Here is an 11,125-nt window from a genome sequence, read left to right on the forward strand (position 1 = left end):
TGGGGGCATGGCTGGCGGCCGACATTATCAGGTTTAATAGGCCCTCGTCTGAGGAGTGGCAGGGGACCTGATAACCCATCTGCTCTAATAGATCTGCTGGTTTGTACACTTACACCTTTCCTCCTCCCTGGCTAATTTTAGTTTTGCATGCTCAGGTGTTTCACTTTGAATTAAATGAATAGAAACAAAAGGGGGTAGGGGAGGCTTCAGAGCTGATAAACAAGGGTTGCGATACAGATGGTATCGTCCGGGTACCAGGTACCACCATCCCAGAACAGATTTGCTGGAGACAAATTCTCCACTTGTTAGAGAAATTCACATTTTACCCATGTTTGAATCTTTATACAGAGAGGAAAATGAGACGATTCCAGTCGCTTTATATATAATGTTGTTTGTGGTAGATGTGAACCACTGGCCTCAGGCCTCAGACGTCCTCGTCCTCCGATTTCAGACATTGGCCAGTGACTTTTCCAGCCCCTGGGGGTGCCACCCCAGAGCTCTCTTCAGGGTCACACAAATGCCGGATCGCTTCGCTTTGTCTAACGAAAAATCAGAGAGACACAAGAAGGCTGTGCTAGGTGCCCTTACACAAAAATAACAAGGATCAATGATTTAAAGACATCTCTCCCACTAACCCTTTTTCCGCTGCCCAGAGAGCTTGAAGAAAATTCTAGAAACCTTTTAAATGAGGCTCAACAAGGTTATAAGAGAAATAAAGATGTCAGATTTTGGTGGTGGGGGTGTGTATGTACAATTTTTCTTCCTTTTCACGCTTTCAATATTGGAGATTGAATTTCGACTTGTTAGGCAAGTGCTCCTACCATTGATCAATACACTACCCCATCCCTACCCCCACCCCACCCCCACCCCAGTCTTTCTGTAGTTTTTAAAAATTTGAAACAATGTCTCACTAAATTGGTTATGTGTTCACTCTACAGCTGGGGCCTTGAACTTCTGCTTTCCTTGCCTCTGCACCCCCCCCCAAGATGTTGGGGTGACATTCCTGTATCATGGGGGCTGACCCCACTTGCAGAGCAAGTCATTTGGAGAAGGTTGTCCAAGAGTCCTGGATGAAGTGGACAACACCAGTCCTTCCGCCACCAAATCCACACAGAGCCAGCAATTTTGAGGGTCTCTACCTGGAAAGCTAGCCTCGGTGCATGGTGGTGCCTACTCTCAAAAAAATTTATTTTCCCTAGGGTGGGAAAAAGTAATGTTCTCCTCTAAGCCAGAAGGTCCCTTGCAAGCTGTTCAGCCTGGAAGGCACACTGTGTGGCCTCCTGGCAGAAAATGAAGTCGCTTTGCCACCCCGTCAGAAGAGAAGAAAATTCACACTGTAATCTAGAAAATATTGAGAGAATTTAGACTAGCCAGGAGAAACAGAATATGATCTGTCACTGAGCCAAACAAAACTAGGTTTCTGTAAGCTCTAAACAACTCTCGGGATGAAATCCTTTTAGACAAAACAATAGCTGGATACCCTCTCCTGCCCTCACTCGACTGAAAGATGGGATTTTCTTTCTTTTCTTTTTTCTTTTTTTTCTTTTCTTTCTTTCTTTTTTTTTTGGTTTTGTTTTTTAGACCATGCCTTGAAGCTGTAGTCTGTCACCGCAAGAAGAAAGCCCGAGGCATGCCAGCTGTATCTAGTTTCTTACTACGGATTTTCTTTTTCCTCCTTCATTCTCAATAAAGCCAGAAGCCAGTCTGCCTACAGTCCCTGCAGATGTTCTTAGACCCAATTCTTCCTCCCCCTCTCTCTTTCTCTCTCTCATTTCCTTTCTTCTTCCTAGGACAAGGTCTAGCTGTCTAGTATCGGCTCGCCTGCAACCCTTGATCCTTCTGCCTCAGTGTCTGGAGAGCTGGATTCATCATCCCGCACTGCACCGAAGCTCCAGGCTTGGACTTGAGGGTGTTTTTTAGGTGCGTCACCTTCCTAGTAACTCCCACACTACTCAGTGATTTTTTTTTTCTCACTCAGCGGTGGTGTCTTTCCTTCTTAGATTTGTGTGTGTGTGTGTGTGTGTGTGTGGGTGGGTGTGTGATGTGGATGCACATGGGAAACCAGAAGAGGGTGTCATGGATTTGGAATTTTAGCAGTGGTAAGCCACCTGAAGAGGGGGCTGGCAACAGCAGTAAATACTTTTTGTTTTTCTGAGATCAGGCTCTACATAGCCCAGGCTGTCCTAGAACTTACTGTGTAGACCAGGCTGGCTTGGAATTTACAGGTATACTCCTGTCTCTACCTCCCAAGTGCTAGGACTAAAGGCGGGTGTCACCACACCTAGTGCAGTAAACACTCTTACTGCAGAGCTGTCTCTCCAGCTTCCCACTTATCACCTTTTGTTCCACAAATACTGCTGGATTCCAAACACCACGCCCAAACTCTGGATTAGGTATTTCATTGTTCCCAAGGAGGTGAAAAGATACACTTCTACAAAGAAATGAAGAAAGAGCTGGGGGGATAACAGTAGGTAAGAATACCCACTATGCAAGCACAGGCACTGGAGGGATCCTTAGTACCTCCCCCCTAAAAGCTACACAAGGCAGAAAGTGCTTGGAATCCCAGTGCTGAGGAAAGACTATGGGGGGTGGGGGTGGACTTGCTGGCCAGTCAGCCTAGCTGATAAAACAAACAAACAAACAAACATGCAAACAAACACACACACACAGAAACACCACTCTAATTCCAAGTTCAGTGAGAAATCCTGTCTCAAGGTAGAGTTATACAACAGGACAGTCAAAGGCTTTTTCCATCTGCTGTGTGTACATATAGGTCACACACACACACACACACACACACACACACACACACGCACCACGAGTCTCATGTTCTTCTGAGCTATCTGGGATCATGCAAATAAAATATAAAATAAACTGTAGCATATAGGGCACCCTGCTCACTTCCCAACAGAATGTCATTTACACCAGCTTCTACAATGTTCCTCCCTTCCTTCCTCCCTCCCTCCCGTTCTCTTTTCTTCTTTTAACAATATTCAAATTACAATAAAGTAATTGTAAAGTAATAGGTCCACAGTGTGCCTAGGATCAAGCCCAGAGGTGGCTGCATATGCCTATAATTCCAACTTCTTGAGAGGCTGAGACAGGAGGCTCTGGAGTACAAAGCTAGCCCCGGGTTACATATTGAGACCCAGCCTTGAAATAAAGCAAAACAGGGCTAAGTGGAATTGCAGCTTAGCAGTAGAGGGTTTGCCTGCCGTCTGGGGGGGTGGGGGGGGGCTTGGGCTCACACTTCAGGAAAAAGAGAAAGAAGAATTGCCCATGGTGTACCCACTGCACGCACAAACCCCACGCAGTCCCAAGAAACTTTCCCCTGCCCCTCACCCCTACACCCTACCCCCAATTGCATGTGGACCTGGGCACTCACTCCCAGGCCCAGTGTGCAGAGCACACAGGAACAACAGGCTCACGTTAGAAGTGATTTACTTCATTAGCTGGGATTACAAGTTTAACTCACAAACCAGAGGTCAACATTTCTCATTAACAAGGGGGCCGTGAATCGCTGCAGGCTGTGGTTCAAGAGGAGACCACTCTTATTACTAACTACACATTTCAATCTGTCTTTGATGTTTCCTTCTCCCTCCTCTCTTTTATTTTTTGGCAGAGGAGCTGATTTTAATTGTGGCTCTCCAACAAGGCTCTCTCTCCATCCCAGGGAGCAGCCTCTTGTCTGCTGATGCAGAGAGAGAGAGAGAGAGAGAGAGAGAGAGAGAGAGAGAGAGAGAGAGAGAGAGAGAGAGAGAGAGAGCCGGGCTGCAAGATTGGGTGCAGTCCATCGCTCTGGGCACATTTTAATGGCTCCCCGTTCCTACAAGGCTTGGATTGTTTTCCACGTGATTCTGGTTAATTTAGCTGCGGGAAAGGGCATCGGTTTTCCTTGTGAGCTTCTGATCCGTCTGCCTGGGCGAGGTGAAATACATTAAAACAGGGAAGGAGGCATCATTGTAAGTTTCCAGATGCAAGGACCAGACCTCGCACATTCTCCAAAAACCCAGAACAGAGAAAGGAGTCCAATGGAGGTCATTAGGCTGTAAAGAAGCACTCTTTTGATAAACCAGCTTTGGTTGTTGACAAAATCCTCAAACTGTCTTCTCTGGCCTCCTTGCTTCAAAACCATTGCCAAGGGTTAAAAGAAGTAAGTCAAACGAAACAAAACCTTTGTGGAGCAGTCTATCTTTGGAATCTCAAAACACAACACCACAAAATCCATCCCCCAAAAGAACACCAGGAAAATATAGGGGATGCTTCAGAGTCTCGATTCCTTTCTTTCCTCTCCCTCCTCTTCTCCCTCCTCCTCCTAATTTATTTTTTGAAATAAAGTCTCACTATGTAGCCCTGGCTGTTGTAGAACTCACTGTGTAGACCAGGCTAGCCTAGAACTCACAGAGATTCGCCTGCTTCTGCTTCTACTTCCCAGTGCTGGGACAAAAGGTATGAACTACCGTAGCTGGCTTCTTTCTCCTTCTCAAGATAGGGTCTCCTTAAGTGTCCCAGGATGCTCTTGAACCCAAGGCTTGTCTAGAACTCTCCATTCTCCTGCCTCTTGAGTGCTCCGATTCTAGGAGTAAGCAACACCCTCCTCCCACCAAACATCCGACCCACCCCCACCCAATTTGTGCTTTTTGTTTCTGAGGCTCAGTGATCTTTGTGACAGAACCAGGGCTTCAAATGGAGTCAATAGGGATGATGTTAGTATCTACTAATTTAAAAGCAAAGAAAACTATTAAAAACAACTAGTTATTCTAGTCTAGTAAGGTCACACACAGATCACTCAAGCTTACAGCATTCCTTAGTCACTTCAGGAGGACTCATAGATGACAGAGATGGGTATCCACTGTCCAGTGGGGGAAGCTACCAGGTTGCTTCTATGGGAGAGAGGAGAGTCAGCTTCTAGAACCTGGACTAGTCCACTGTGCTGCACCAGCTCCCAGGCATGGTCCAGGACAGGCTATCTCAAGAGCAGGCCACAGAGAGCTAGGGGAGATGACTGCAAAAGCTGGCCCTCCTGGTTTCTGGTTCCCATATGGAGACCTGGGGGTTCCCATCCTCTGTAGAAAGGGAGCTGTTTCTGTTCTGTCAACACTCAGGGAAAGGCTCTGGTTTGTCGAAACAACAATATGTATTAGTACTAGAAGGGCATGGGGCTGGAGAGGTGGCTCAAAGGTTAGGAGCAAGTACTGCTCTTGCAGAGAGCCTGAGTTCCGTTCACAGCACCCGTGAGAGGCTACTCACAGCTGACTATAACTCCAGCTCCAGGAGATCCAAGTCCCCGGGCTGGGTTCTGCAGGCACCAGGTACTCCTGTGGTGCACACATCTCCATGCAGATAAAACACTCATAAACATACAAAGAAAGAATCAGCTTCGATGTCTTAGTAAGCACCTTAGTTAGCTGTTTGTCCTGGATTTGGGACCTGCCTGACCCATAAAACTGAAGATTAAAAAAAAAAAAATCTTCAAGAGGAATGGGGAAGAGCCATTCTGAGCCAATAATGGTCTGTGGCTCAGAACCAGGAATCCACAGGAGTTGTTACCAGAGGGACTGCAGCCATCAGTGCTGGAGGTCACATGGCACTATCCCATAACATTTCCCAGCCAGGCCAGGAAGTCACCTTATTGAAGTTACTGGGGTATCTTAGTCACATACTGGAGGAGGGGCATCTCCTCTGGCAACCTTTGAGTTGCCTCAGGGGGCTACATCAACACTGAGACATCCTAGAAAGGTTATTATCGCTGTCTAATTTCAAACAGGCTCCACAATGGAGGCCAGTCTTTGTGTGGGATTAATTTTCAAACCCCAGGATTTGATGTCGGTGGGAAAGCGGCAGCATGGGACTCCCTCTACAGCCTTCTCCCCCTTCCGGCCAGCGCCAGGGGCTCCATGGGAGATGAAAACCCTGACAAGCCCTTCAGTCAAGCTGAAAGCAGGCAGCGGTCCAGTAACACCCACAACCCCCCGGGGCATCCCGTGACCCTTCCGAAAAGTCACGTTCACTTTGCTCTTGAGAAAGGAAAAATATCGCCGGAGGCATTTTATTTTAAACCATGTGAAATGAGGAAACGTAAAGATGCGAGAATGAAGTGGAGAAAAAAAAAGTTCGAATTCATTTCCGTTCTTGCAACGGCTTAGAAACCAAACTGGTTCATTTTGAAGGCGTGTAAAAAGAGAATCTGAGCCATTCACCAGCAGGCAGAGACTACGAAGTGCTTAAGGTAAAATATGTAAATATGGGAAATTATCTCTTGAAAACCATCTCCTTTTGTGCTTGGAAGAATTTTTTTTTAAAGCATCTTTATTTCTATTCTGCATTAATATACCGTTGAATAGAAAAGTTGCTATTTTGAGCAAAAATAACAGAAACCAAGGTGTTGGGGAAATTGAGGCTTTCTAAAATGAAGTCCACAGGTAAGGAGGATTTCTGTTGTCCTGTGCACCTGGGTAGCATTTTTATTAATAATTTAAAGAATATTATTAAGATGATAAATTACAGACTCCATGTTGGGAAAGCGTTCTTTGACTTCCGGTCTCCGCTGTGATTTCTTTTGGAAATGGGGACTGTTCCTCCATTTGTCCCACCTCCATCTTTACTGGTGTCCTATCTTTACTGGTAGAACTCGGACTCTCAGGAGCGTGTTTGCACATGCCTTACAAATAACTGGCTACAGGTAACATCATTTTTCTATTTTCAGTTTTATTATTATTTTTAATATGAAGGTGGGCCTGAGGAGGTGACTCAGTCAGTAAAGTGCTTACCACACAAACATAAGAACCTGGATTTGATCTTGATATAAAAAGCACTAGGCATGGTAGCTTGTGCTTGTAATATAGTTGATGGGGAGCTGAGACAGGCAGATTCCTGGAGCTCCTTGGCCAATCTATTAGCTTAATCGTGAGTGCCAAGCCAGTGAGAGACTATCTCAAAAAAAAAAAAAAAAAAAAAAAAAAAAGGTGGATGACTCCTCTCCTGAGGATTGACACTTGAGGTTGTCCTCTGGCCTTCACACACACACACCACACTCCACTCACACTAAGATGCTAGATGCCATGTTGTTTTTGTTAGGGTTTCATTGTTGTGAAGAGACATTATGACCACACAACTTCTTTTATTTTCAAAGATTTTATTTATTTTATGTATGTGAGCACACTGTCCCTGTTTTCAGACACACCAGAAGAGGCCATTGGATCCCATGACAGATGGTTATGAGTCGCCATGTGGTTGTTGGGAATTGAACTCAGGACCTCTGGAAGAGCAGTCAGTGCTCTTAACCGCTGAGCTATATCTCCAGCCCAACCACAACTACTCTTATAAAAGAAAACATTTAATTGGGGCTGGCTTACAGGTTCAGAGTCCATTATTATCATAGTGGGAAGCATGGCAGCATCCAGGCAGACATGGTGCTGGAGAAGGAGCTGAGAGTCTTACATCATGATCCAAACACAACCAGGAGACTGTCTTCAGGCTGCTAGGAGGAGAATCTCATCTGCACTTTGGGCAGAGCCTGAGTATATTTGTCTGCCCCCACAATGACACACCTCTGTCACACCCACGTCTCCTAATAATGCCACTTCCCATGGGCCAAGTGTATTTAAACTACAACAGACAGTGAAGCAAGCCTATAATCCCAACATCTGGGAGGCTGAGGCAGGAGGACTGCACGTTTGATGATAATCTGAGCTATATAGTAAAGCTCCATAGAAACAAATGCGACGAGATAAATGGTTGAATAACCATTAGTTAGTCTCTAACTAATCATCATTCACTGGGTTGGATTTAAATATTGTTACAGTTTGAAGGTGGAATGTCCCCCATGGTCTCATATGTCTGAATGCTTGGTGCCCAAGACCTAACTGGCTAAACTTCCAAGCCAGGTTCTGAGATACTCAACTCCCAGGGAGACACTGCATGGCCTGGAGCCTGCATTGTCCAAACAGCTGTGAGTAAAGGTGACTCAAGTTAAAATGTTAAAATGCTATTCTCGGATCTACACATCTCAGAGACTTTCTGAGAGACCAAGGCAGAAAGGGAAGGGGAAGAGGAGAGGAGGAGGAGAGAGAGGGAAGGAGAGAGAAGGAGAAGGAAGAAGAAGAGGAGGAGGAGGAGGAGAAGGAAGAGAAGAAGAAGAAAGAAGGAGAAGGAGGAGGAGAGGAAGAAGAAGAGGAAAAGGAAGAGGAAGAAGACAAAGATGAAGACGACGACGAAGAAGGTGTTCTTAGAAATGCCTTCCAGGCCTACCCAGTCTTCTCGGCTTGCATTCCTTACCCTTGTCTCCGTGGTTTTAAAGTAAGTTCAAATCTCACATCATCCCAACAGGACTATCAAAGTGTAAGAAAATTAAAGCACACAGATACACATACAGTATTGTGATGAATACGCTTAGCCCAAGGGAAGTGATGCTATTAGAGGTGTGGCTTTGTCGGAGTGGGTGTGGCCTTGCTGGAGGAGGTGTGGCCTTGTCGGAAGAAGTGCATCATTGTGGGGGATGGGCTTGGAGAGACTCTCCTGGCTGCCTGTGGAAGACAATCTGTTTGTTTGTTTGTTTGTTTGTTTTCGAGACAGGGTTTCTCTGTGTAGTCCTGGCTGTCCTGGAACTCACTTTGTAGACCAGGCTGGCCTCGAACTCAGAAATCAGCCTTTCTCTGCCTCCCAAGTGCTGGGATTAAAGGTATTCGCCACCACCGCCTGGCAGAAGACAATCTTCTGTTTGTCTTTGGAACAAGACGTAGAACTCTCAGCTCCTCCTCCAGCACCATGCCTGCCTGGATGCTGCCATGCTTTCTGCCATGATGATAATGGACTGAATTGCTGAACGAACCTGTAAGCCAGCCTCGATTACATGGTGTCCTTTATAAGAGTTGCCTTGGTCGTGGTGTCTCTTCACAGTAATGGTGAACTTAGACAACTGTCTTCACTGTTTTTTGTTTTTTGTTTTTTGTTTTTTTTGTTAACTTGATGGAAGAGGACGCTTGGGAAAACGAACTTGAACTGAGAAAATGCCTCCTTCAGATTGCCAGTAGGTAAGTCTGTGAGCATTCTCTTGTTTAATGATTGACACGGGAAGGCCCAGCTCACTGGGTTGGTGACACCCCTGGGTAAGTAGTCTTGGATGGTATAAGAAATTAAGCTGAGCTGGCTAGGGGGGCAAGCTGGTAAGTGGTGCCCCTCAATGCTCTTTGCTTCAGTTCCTTCCTGGTCTGGGTTCTTGCCTTGAGTTCTTGCCCTGACTTCTCTTGGTGATGAATTATAAAATACATGCTGAAAAAAAACCCCTTTCTTTCTCAAGTTGCTTTTTGTTATGGTGTATGCCACAGCAACAATGAAAGCAAATTAATACATATATACATGTGTGTGCGCACACACACACATACACACACACAGAGTGGTGTGCAGAAGGGTTTCCTTGCTACTTGCCATGCTGGCAGAAAGCAGGCCCATGGGGCCTCCTTGCTTCTCCTAAGCCTGGCCAGATGTGCATCTGACCAAGGCCAGACAGGAGGATGTCAAGAGCCAGAGAACCTCAGAGAGATGTGCAGAAGTTCCAAGGATGAAGTATTGTTGGTGATGCTCTTGTTCATCTTAGATTTGGGGTGTGTAAGTTTTTATTTGTTAAATGGTACATTTAAAATGGTCTAGCTGATTGCTGGTTTGAGGGCACCTCCTTAAATGTTGCCCCAGCAGGCGCTTCTTTTGCCTCTCCTTGGACCTGGTCTTGCTGTCGAGATGTGTGCTAGGGCCAGGGTCCAGCCTGCACCAGCCAGCATAATCATGGGGACCCACTGTCCACTCTCTCACAGAAGAGGAAGACTCTTTACCGACCCTTCTCAGGCCATGGTCATCCCTCCTTCCTCAAACTTCATTTAAAGTAAGGTTCCAGCTTTAGGAAGCCCAAGGGAGAGATGGTTGTGGTGGCACAGGCCTGTGACCTCATCACTCACAGAGGCCAAGGCATAAGAATGGTGTGTGGGAGGCCATCCTGGGCAGTATTGCCAGATTCAACAAACAAACAAACAAACAAACAAATCAGCCACTGAATTAAATGAGAACTTTTCTTGCTTGTCAAACAAAAGGCAAATTATTCCCTTTAATTACAGTCAGAATGACATTCATATTATGAAACAGTTTGCTGCTCTGTTAAGATCTTGAATGAGCTGGCAGAGCAGGGCAAGGTGGCACATGCCTGCAACCTCAGCACTTGGGAGGTCAGGAGATCAAGGACTTCATCTTGGTTAAGTAGCAAGTGTGAAACTGGAGCTGAGGGCTCTCTCAGGTGCTTTATTCTACACAACTCCCAGCAACCCTGGTGTGAAACCCGAGTTTGCAAAAGTTACAGAATCCGGCCACAGGGAGAGGATGGAACATGAGGATGCCCCCAACACCAAGGAGCCTTGGAGTAATCTGCTTTCAATCTTTCTCTGGGTGGGGATGCTGGGTCCTGAGACTTCAATCCGGAGCCTCACAGTGAACCTGCAGCGGGTGGTTCCTGACATGGTAGGTTGTCTGTTGGTGTGAAGGAGCAGACTTGCTCCCCTGAGGCTTTCAGCAAAGGCCTGGGGAAAATCACGGGGCGGCTTCTTCTGGACCACACCTCAGAGGGCTCAGCAGCAGGAGCACTGAATGATTGATTGATTGACTGACTGGATTTTTATTTTTCAAGTGTGTGTGTTTGTGTTAGTGTTAGTGAGTGTGACTGTGAGTGAGTGTGTGTATATGTAAGAGTGTGTGTATATGTGTGTGTGAGTGTATGTGTGCACATATGTGTGTTGTGTGTGAGTACATGTGTGCACCTGTGTTAGTGTGGTGTATGTGAATGTGTTTGAGTGTGAGTGTATGTATGCGTGTGTGTGAGAGTGTATGTGTGTGTACACGCATTCGTGTACGTGTGCTTGTATGTGCGTGTGTGCGCGCGTGCACGTGTGTGTGCATGTGTGTGTTCCAGTGTATGTGCATTCCTGAGGAAGCCAAAAGAGGGCACCAGATCTCAGATCTTCTGGAGTTGGACTTACAGATGGTTGTTAGTTACCTGACTTGGGGGCTGCAACCCAATCTCTGGGTCTTTTGGAAGTACAGAAAGTGATGACTTCTAATCCCCGCACCATCTCTTCAGCCTCCA

This window comes from Arvicanthis niloticus, unplaced genomic scaffold, assembly GCF_011762505.2.
Source record: "Arvicanthis niloticus isolate mArvNil1 unplaced genomic scaffold, mArvNil1.pat.X pat_scaffold_615_arrow_ctg1, whole genome shotgun sequence".
NCBI classification, from domain to species: Eukaryota; Metazoa; Chordata; class Mammalia; order Rodentia; family Muridae; genus Arvicanthis; species Arvicanthis niloticus.